A 9,298-nucleotide genomic window follows, 5' to 3' on the forward strand; every position below is an offset into this window, starting at 1 on the left:
TTAGACTCCCTTTCATTAAACTTTAATCACAAAGGCATACAGAGAGGTAGGTGAAGGTCTGCATGACTTGTATGAAATATAGGTTAATTATGCAAGCTAAATACACTTTACAGAACAGAACAATAGACCATACCATCCTTCAATTGAATTCAGGCGATCCCAAGACAAAAACGATCATCTCAAACGTTTGTGCTGAGCTTCAGCAAGCCTGCTCTCAACTTTATACAACAGCATGGACTAGTGGCAAGAGGAAAGATTGTAGCCAGGGAGCCTGGCAAGGTTTTGTCTTCCAGGCAGGGACCTCTTTAAGGTTTCAGCATCAACCCAGTAACTTGTAACGGCCCGTTACACCTCTCCTTCGGGGTTTTATATAAATGACAACTGCCTAAGTTATCCACAGCTGCTCACTGTTGATTAGGCAAGCTGAACAGAATCTCTCAGCTAGTGAAGTAGCTGACACGGTAGCACCTGCAGAAACTCACGTGAAGAAAAGCAAACAGGGAATTCCTGCCTTTTTACAGTGTGGAGTTATCATGGTTGTCCTGTTGTGTAGTCTGAGAGCTGATGTGCGGAAAGTAAATATCTTTTTTTTTACTTTGATTTGTTGTCACCTACCTCCATTTATTTCTCTGTGTGTGTGAATTCAGTTTGGTTTGTCAGCACCCCCAAGCCCACCAGGTGAGCAGACAGAACAGAAAGAGCATTTGCCTGTTGTTGATGGAACTGGCTGCCTCCCTTCATGCTCAGAATGCTGACACCATTTAGCCATGTTTAATTCAACTGTGTTTCATTCGGTGGACTTTTTTTTTTTCAAGTAACATCTGCCCAAGAACAAGTTCTTCAATGAAGCAGATCTTCCACTGATTTCAGAGGGGTTTGCTCAGTGAATGAATTGCATTTGTCCCCAGGAGCTTTAGCGAGAGACCTTCCTTATCCTTAGCACACCATGCCAGATTTCTCCTGGAAATAGAACAAGACTACATGTAAGATGCTAAAAGAGACCAGCCTTTTGTTATGGACTCGGCATCCTGCTTGCCTGTTCCTGTCCACCTTACACACAGTCACACACAGCATGAATGTAAAATGTGCTGCAAAACAATGAAAAATCCCAGCATTGAAAAAGAGCAACTTGAGAGACATAGGACAGATTTTAAGTAAATCAGCTGGACTTTCCCTGTTGTTCATTAGTTAAATTAGACAGTGCAAAGCCTGGTGCTCTTACATGTAAGGTTGATCCACCTCTGGACTTCAGAAGAATTTCATCTAGCCATTAGAAAAACACGTCCTGCTTTGAGTAGAGCAGCAACACTGGCAAGAGGGTCTTAAGGCATGTGAAGGCAATATAGTGATGACTCTCAGTTGGAGGAATGAAGCAGCAGTTGTAGAGACAGCTGGGCAGTGAAGAGAGACCTGGACTTAGACAGGTAGAAGGTGCAGACAATCTCCCTGTGTTTTGCTGCAGAAAAGCAAGCATAGCAGGTAGCTGAGTGGGCTGAGTACTAAATGCCTATTGCTTTCATTCTGGATATATATTTTTTCCTGCTATTGGGAGTAGAACTGGAGTGCTTTAATTCAAAGGATGATTGTTTGTGTTAGACAAGGATCAAATATATAGATTAGGAAGAATTTTACTAACTTAGAATGTAGTTGCTCTGAAAGCACTGGTGAAAGCACATGCTTACAGAACGTAAGTCATCCAAGCTAAAAGGTCAGACTTTCACTTCTGGCCTCTGTGTTTAGGCTACACCCAAACAGCTTGTTGTGTCCGCAGTTAATCCTGAGGAAAACCTATACATGCAAGGAAAACAGAGCCTTTAAAACCCAGGTCCCCTCACAAGTCTGCAGGGCTTTTACTGAATCCTACTACTAGTGCCTTTATTCCAGGACTGTCCAACCAATACTGCTCTGCAAGCTGTGTGCTGAAAGCTAACAGGCACACATCACACAGCCCAGATTCCCCAGAAAAGGAGATGTCCGGAGCGGCTCCCAGGTGGCTCATGATGATGGTTCTCTCCGGCAAGCTGTCTACTGTGGCAGAAGATCCTCATTAGCCGATGTCTGCCCAGCATTTCTGCCAGTCCAGGGACACAGTGCTGGCCTAGATACCTCTCTTGAACTGTCAGAAAGCCATGCATGACAAAAGGGGCCAGCCCCTGCTCCCTCCTCTCCTTGCTATTAAAATATCACAGGAAGTTTGAGAGAGATCTTTTCTCATGATTTTATTTTAAACAATCTGCTGCTTTAGGATGTAGCCTCCAAGTGTTGCTTGCAGATCATAGATTTATGATAAAAAATTTATTGAAAGCTAGTAGGAGCCACATCCCTACATGATCAAATATAAATACATCAATACAGTATTCTTTGCTTAAAAATGCTGATGGTAGTTTGAAAGATAACTCAGAAAAAAACAGCACTTACCGAATTACAAGGGAAGAAAAAAGGTGAAGGAATTAAAGGACAAAAGGACCACTGGGCCAGATGTTTTGCTGTTTGCTATTGCCAGGACTGGCCTGTGACTGGATTATAAGGTATGTGAATGGAAGGCAAAAAATTCTATTTACAGATGTTGTTAAAGTTTTAGCGAACTTTTTAATCAAGCTTATGCTTTCTTTTAGTGTCAGGAACCTTGTCAAAATATAGCTCTCTGTGCTCAGTGCTGGCTCCAGTATAGCATAGCTGCAACCTTGGACCAGGATGCTGTGAGAAGAGCTATGCAAAAGCATTAAGGGCTTCCTCCATGTAAGGGTAGTTAATATAAAGATGCTAACAAAGATGATGGTAGATAGTCAAAGGTTATTAGCAAAGGAAAACACACCAATGCTGATGCCTTGACCAGAAAGCTGAGACAGTCTTCACTGGAGAGTAATCACTAAGAGATGCTGCCTCAATGGTGGTGGTCAGCCCTTAAATGAGGTCTTAGAGGAGGTGGAGTCGAGCTCCATCCCTTCCAGGAGCACAGCTAGATTACTCTCACCTGTGCTCCCACAGCTGACCCAACACTTGCCTCAGCTGATTAATCAGAGATTCAGGCTGTGATTTCCCATACACCTAGGGAGGTGAAACTGTGAACTGCCAGTCTGTCCTGCTAATAGGGCCCATACACTCCGCTTTGCTCGAGAGCTGCTTTTAAACTTGGGTGCTTGCCCTGGCTCCTTGGGATCTGCAGGTGAACCCTGTGCTTGGCTGCATTTCCTGCTGGCTTGCTGACTTAGCTTTTGGCTTAACCCTGTCTTTCTGCCTCCAACTTGTCCTGTGGTCAGTGGGCTCTTGGCTGGTGCTGGCTGCCATCACTGAATCTTTTCTGAGCACTCTGAGACTGTGCTCGCTCTTGGCAAGTCTCTCCCTTGCCTGCTTTCCTCTCCCTCAGCTCCTGGCTCATCTCCTGGGAGGAGCATCCCACTGCCGCTGCTCCTTGGCATTTAAAAACTTTGGAGCCAGGAATCTTACCTGTGGTAACAGGTCTCTTTTACAACAGCCTGCTGCAGTAGAAGAGCTATGTACTAATAAGTTCCCATGAATATGCCTTGCTGAATCAGAAGAGCAGCTCATCTGCAGCAGGGAGAGCAGGAGGCACTTCTGTTGAAGACTAAAAAGCACAAGCCTACCTCCACTCCAGTCTGTGGGACACAGACTCCTGTAAGGCATCCTCAGGCATACAGTTTAAGAGGGTAAGAGTCTACTTTTCTAAACTGAAGAATTCTGTGATCATGTCTAGAAATAAAGAGGCAGCCAGAGGAGAAAAGAAAGCATGTAAAAATGTAGAAAGTAATGTAAGGACGTCAGGGTTCACCAAGGAGACATAGAAGAAAAAACACTGTCATATTTTCTGCCCTTCTATCTTTATTTCTGCTGTCTTACCACGCCTAGTTTTGCACATTCTTTTTTCTTGCCCCTTCTGTATCTTTCTCCTCTCCAGCTCTTTCCCTGGCAGGATATGATACACTGTAGCTTAAAATCTTGGCACTCTTTTGAACTGCCAAGTTTAAAATTCTGAAGGCTTTGAGTAGTAATAACCGAAATACTTTATATTAGTGAAAGGTTAAAGCTAGGTCACCAGTTCCTGAGTAGAGTTGGAGAGAAGAATTAAAAATGCTCTGATTTGCTTACTGCTGAGTCCATAAACTTCAACAAAGATGCAGAGACGGTCTTTGCTGCTACCCTCAGAAGAGAGGCACAGAAAGAAGGCAGTGAGAGGGGCTTGAAGTGGGTGTTTGTAATGCTCAGTTTGTTGGGTAGGGAGATTTGGGATAATTTTCTGTACTTGGGCATAGAATGCTGTTTTCTTGATCTCGGACAAGGTAGTTTTTGTTCTCTGTGGTGGTGTGTTTTGAGCTGTGGTGGTTACCCAGCAAATGTTGAACAAACAAGGCACTGTTGCATTTTTTTTCCTTATTTTTACTTGCCTGTGTGTACCTTACAGGTCTGAAAGGTACCGTACAGTTCTGAAGGGTCAGTGAAATCAGCTGTGTGTGAATTCTTTCCTGAGTAGGAGAGAAAATCACAAAGATGATGTCAGTTTTTTTCAGAATCATGCCTTACAGAACAGGACTTTCTCTCCTCTTCTGGGGAATCTGAGAACTATCTCGTCCTCTTAGGACAGTTCTCCATAGTTTTGTGTCAGAGAGTAACCATATTGCTCTCCTCAATCACTAGATTGTCAGGCCAATTTAGCAGAAATTTAGATGTGGGTTTTTCTGTGTTTTTTCCTTCCTTATTTATCCAGATATGTCTTTAAGTCAGTTCATTTTCTTATTATTCAGATGTCAACCAGCAAGTCACAAATCAATATCTGACCACATAATTTTTTTGGTGAAGGCAATGAGGCATGCTTAAGGGGTTACAGGAAAAGAATGACAGAAAAGGGCACTTTTTAAAGTGAAGTTAACGCTCTGGAACTGGACAGATTGACATCAATCAATAAAGCACAAAGAGCTGCTCAGCGGCTGTTGCCTAAGCCTTTTCTAGAGTGACCATTTACAAGGGAAGGTCATTCAATTTTTGTGCCACTGGATGTCTCAATCCTGCCTTATGATACCTGCAAACACTTCCTTATGCAACTTCTCCAGCTCTGAAATTAACTGTTAACAAAAAGGCTATTGGATCATTTCTGTATTTATTACCTCTGCACTTCAGTCACTAGAATCTTGGAAATGATCCTTTCTATACAACCATCCAAGTCATTACTGTGAATAATTAGAAAGCTGGGCTGTACCCTACTGGTAACCTCTTTCCACCTTGAAATAATCCCATTTACTTCCACTGTTTGTTTCTTGCCCTTCAGCCAATTTTCAGTCTGTGTAGCCTGCCAGTTTTCTTCCTATTGTGTGAGTCTGCACCTTAGGTGCTAGTCTTCCATATGGAAATGTTTTCAGCAAATAAGAGCTGAACTTCTTGCATCCAGTCTCTCTCTCTAACCACAGTGTGCTGTACTATCACACTTATATATTCGGTGTCCCTTCCCCATCCCCTCTTGGAAACATTTTCTAAACTATTTCATTTTGGAGGGCTTGAAGTTGCCTCTCCATCTTCACCTTCTTGTTCTTGCTTGCAAACCACATCCCTGAGCAGAGTCTGAGCCCTTTCTGTAATTACCTGTGGGCAGAACACCCTCTGGGTAAGCTACCTGTGAGGATGCCATGTGTTGAGGATGAGGTGTCTGCTCTCCATCTCTGTGTCAATCTATCTCCACAGGGGCACTAGTGTTGCACCATCAGTATTTTTGTGGGATAAATGGGGGAGAATTTTGATTGTACTGGAAATTTAATTAGATTTAAGGCTAATTAAATTCATTTTTTTTCATATTAACATGTTCACAAATATTATTGCATCTCGTTAGATTTCATTCTTCTATCCTTACCGAACAATATTCAGCAGTAGTTTCAGATTACAATAAGTTCATTATGAAGATAAGGTGGAATTAGTGTAGGAAGCTCAGCTGGTTGAAGGGGTCTGTGCTTTAATTACTGCAGAGGGTGTGCATATTAATTACAACACAAGTGATATTTACTGTACCTCAGGAACATATGACAGGGTAAAGATACTGACAGCACCAGCTAATAAACTCAGTATGATAATGAGGAGAAAAGACCATAAAAATAGAAGGAAATAAAATTATTCATAAAGTATATTGATCCCAAAGTAAAGACATTAAGCTCTGATGAAGGGCAACAAAAGGGAAGCTCCTCACTTTATCAAACAAATAACCAAAGTAGAGAAATGTTAGCAGAGAGACAGATTGTCATTATACTGGTCATGTGACTGTGCTCTGGAGACAACATTTGAGCAGTAAAATATAAGATTTTTTGTTATTTGTTTTTTAAATAAATCAGCAGAAAGCCAAGACTCTACCTGCAGGATACCAGGTCACACTGGTTCTGATGAGCTGAGGGCTGGAAACATTGGAAAACAACATCTGAAGAAGAGCGATGGGAACAGAACATTCTTTGCATGAGAAGGCTTCATCAGCTATACAAAGAAACAGCATGGCTAATTGGTTAGGGCTGCTATAATTGCTGCTGGTTTGTGTGCTGGTGTGTTCTCCCCCTTCCCCCTAGTACTAATTTTGAAGCAGTTGTTTAAAGTAACATTTGAGCCACTTTACACACAACGTCACATCCAATAGGCCCTTAAGCATTTACCAAATATAAAACACAGTGGAAAGATCTTTTTGCATACCTGTCAGCTTACCCACTATGGACGGTCCAGCTCTCCTGGCTGGTCAAACTAAGAGATCTTCCAGACCTCCATATTTCCCTGCTGGCACTTGTGTCTGAGCTCAGTGCTTCTCAGCAGTACATGGGTAGGGCACCAGTAGAGGCTTGCTGGGATGTCACACCATCAGTGCAGGTAGCACAGACCCAGCCTTTTGTTGCTCAGCTTCCTTGAGCCTGGTGCTGGTTGCACACTTCCCTAGAACTTGTGTCAGGATGATTGCATTCTCCACTATGTTAATCAACTAAGACAGTGCAAGTGAGTTAAAAAAGGAGTGTAAATAATCTCTTCCAGACATTACCTTCCTGTTTGAATTCCCACAGCTTAATGTGTCTGCATTATGTAACCAACATCTGACCTAAGGCCTTAGCCACCAAAATAGAGGAAGAACTTCATTGTTTGCATTTAATTATCATACATTCTCTCAGAATCATTTTGAAATGGCTATTTCAAAAGATTTTGCCTCAGTGAAATCAACAGGAGCAGTTTGGTACGTAGTGCAAGACCGACTAGTTTGGGGTTTGTGAATAAGACAGGGACTGTGCAGTGCACGGAAGTTTAGTGGGCATTTACCATAGACATTGTGCTACAATGTGTTTTCCTCTAAGGAATTGTTCTAAGTTAGGTGACAGTGAGGTGAAGCTAGCAAGCAAGTCAGCCTGCTAGTCATTCATCTCTAAAGACTTACGTTCAAGTCCCATTTACTGAAAGCTACATATGTCTACTGCTTTGTTGTCATCATAGCCTTGGCAGACATTTGTTACCAATCACAATGCTCCTTCATCTTGGGCATGTATGTCAATCTTCGCTTAATAAAGACGCCTGGATTGAAACAGCCACTCTTGGTCAGGATCTCTGTGCTCCAGTGAAGCCTGAAGTGGATACCTGTTTCATTCAAATGGATCTTTTCGCATTTTGGAGCTCAGTATTTTTATCCCTTCTTCTTCCATCCTACAATTAAGAATTCACATTTCTTTTTCCTCATTCTTCTTGACAGGTCAAGGAAATAATGTAATACTTACATTTTCAATGTACTGGTTAACATTACATTCAAAAGAAAGAAAGTGGAAAAAAAAAACAAAAAAACAACCCTATTGTCCCTGGTGTTACGATGTGGTGCCCCTGAGTTAAATGCTTGTTTCCATCTTATGTTGAAGTAAGGTTTATTGGCTACTGCCGAAGATCCTAAATTTTCTGCTCTGTCTGATTTCCCTTTGTATTACTTGAGCTTTCCATGCGGCTTTGTCTCTGAGTGGTGCAATGCAAGGGTGGAAATGATAACTTTTTCTAATTGCTTTTTTTTTTTTAAGGTCAGTCACAGGTTGTGCTCAATGGGCAAACTTAACCACACCTTCAATATCTGCATCACTTGAATCTATGAAACAGATTGAAAGAACTGCAAGAACATTTGGTATCTTGACATTTCAGGTACTTTTATCCAAATCCAGGAAGAACAAGAACATACAACACTGAAAAATTATAATAAAAGTACACGACCATTTTCAAAGCTACAAAAAGCTCTGTTGTATCTCTGATTTGATTTTGGATAAATGTTTGGCTCAGTCTTGTTGTTGAAGGGGATTTGTGTGTCCCTGGTTGGAACCCTGTGAGCAAAAGAGTAATGCCTTTCCAGTGGCCGTTGTGAAATATGTCAGCGTTCTTGGTTCAGCTCCCAGTTTTTGTAGCAGTAAAATTCCTGCCTTGTGGGCTTTTGTGCTTCCCTGCTTGATAGAGCGATCTGAGGTTTCATCTACTCTCTCACCCTCAGAAATGGTCCTTCCAAGATTAGGACTGAAGCAGATTTGAGGACACTGGGGAAGCATATGATTTTCTGTGTGTGCTCCACATCTTGCATTTCCTTAAAATTCAGAATTTCTGGGCTCTGATTCAGTGCCTCTCAGTAACTCATTTATCAACAGAGTTTTAGAAGAGGAAAAGAAATCTAGTAAAGCTAACCTCTCTCCTAGTTGCTTCTGCAGTTGCTACTTGTGAGGAACAACAAGGAACGGCAAACACCCAGTGATGTCTTAATGTTTCTGATGGTGTAAACAAGAAGAATTGCTGATCTAAATGCTAATACTTAAAGACTGATAATTTGAAAACATTGATTAAAGGTAGAATTTAGACCTCCCCTTTTCTGCCCTACTCTAAATCCATTGTCTTCACTGGCATTATTCTTCACTCAGTCCTGTGAGATGCTTAGGTGTATGAAGTCATATTTACCACAAGAGCTTAATTAAGTAAATGTGCACACTTACGTGTTTCCCTAAATCATAGCCTTAAGCCCAGGAGAAATTATTGAGTAAATTTGCATGTTCTGTTAACTTAAAGCTAAGCATGGGCTCATATGCTGAGATGAATTTGGTCTAGCTGCTGTCAGAAAGGGACTGGGACACTCAGCACACGTCCGTATGTCACAGGCGTAAATAAGCACAGTTTCTGGCATGTAAAGCTTGATGGCATTTCCAGGCTCATCAGAAACTCTGTTGATTTATACTTGCAGTCAGTGTGACTCTGTATTTTATTTTAAAGGGCTGATAAAGTAGGGTCAAAGTAGGGCATTAGTAGATTCAACATATTTAGCCTT

At 41.7% G+C, this 9,298-nt stretch overlaps 1 long non-coding RNA gene across 1 annotated transcript; it reads left to right on the forward strand.

Annotated features, from left to right (window-relative positions):
* The first annotated feature begins 3,024 nt into the window (after window positions 1–3,024).
* Window positions 3,025–7,178, forward strand: LOC107310807. The gene is made up of 3 exons (XR_001553736.2): window positions 3,025–3,166; window positions 3,476–3,668; window positions 6,330–7,178. It is a non-coding gene; the product is annotated as an uncharacterized LOC107310807 (long non-coding RNA).
* Window positions 7,179–9,298: the final 2,120 nt, after the last annotated feature.

The sequence above is a fragment of the Coturnix japonica genome, chromosome 3 (genome assembly GCF_001577835.2).
Source record: "Coturnix japonica isolate 7356 chromosome 3, Coturnix japonica 2.1, whole genome shotgun sequence".
In the NCBI taxonomy this organism is placed as follows: Eukaryota; Metazoa; Chordata; class Aves; order Galliformes; family Phasianidae; genus Coturnix; species Coturnix japonica.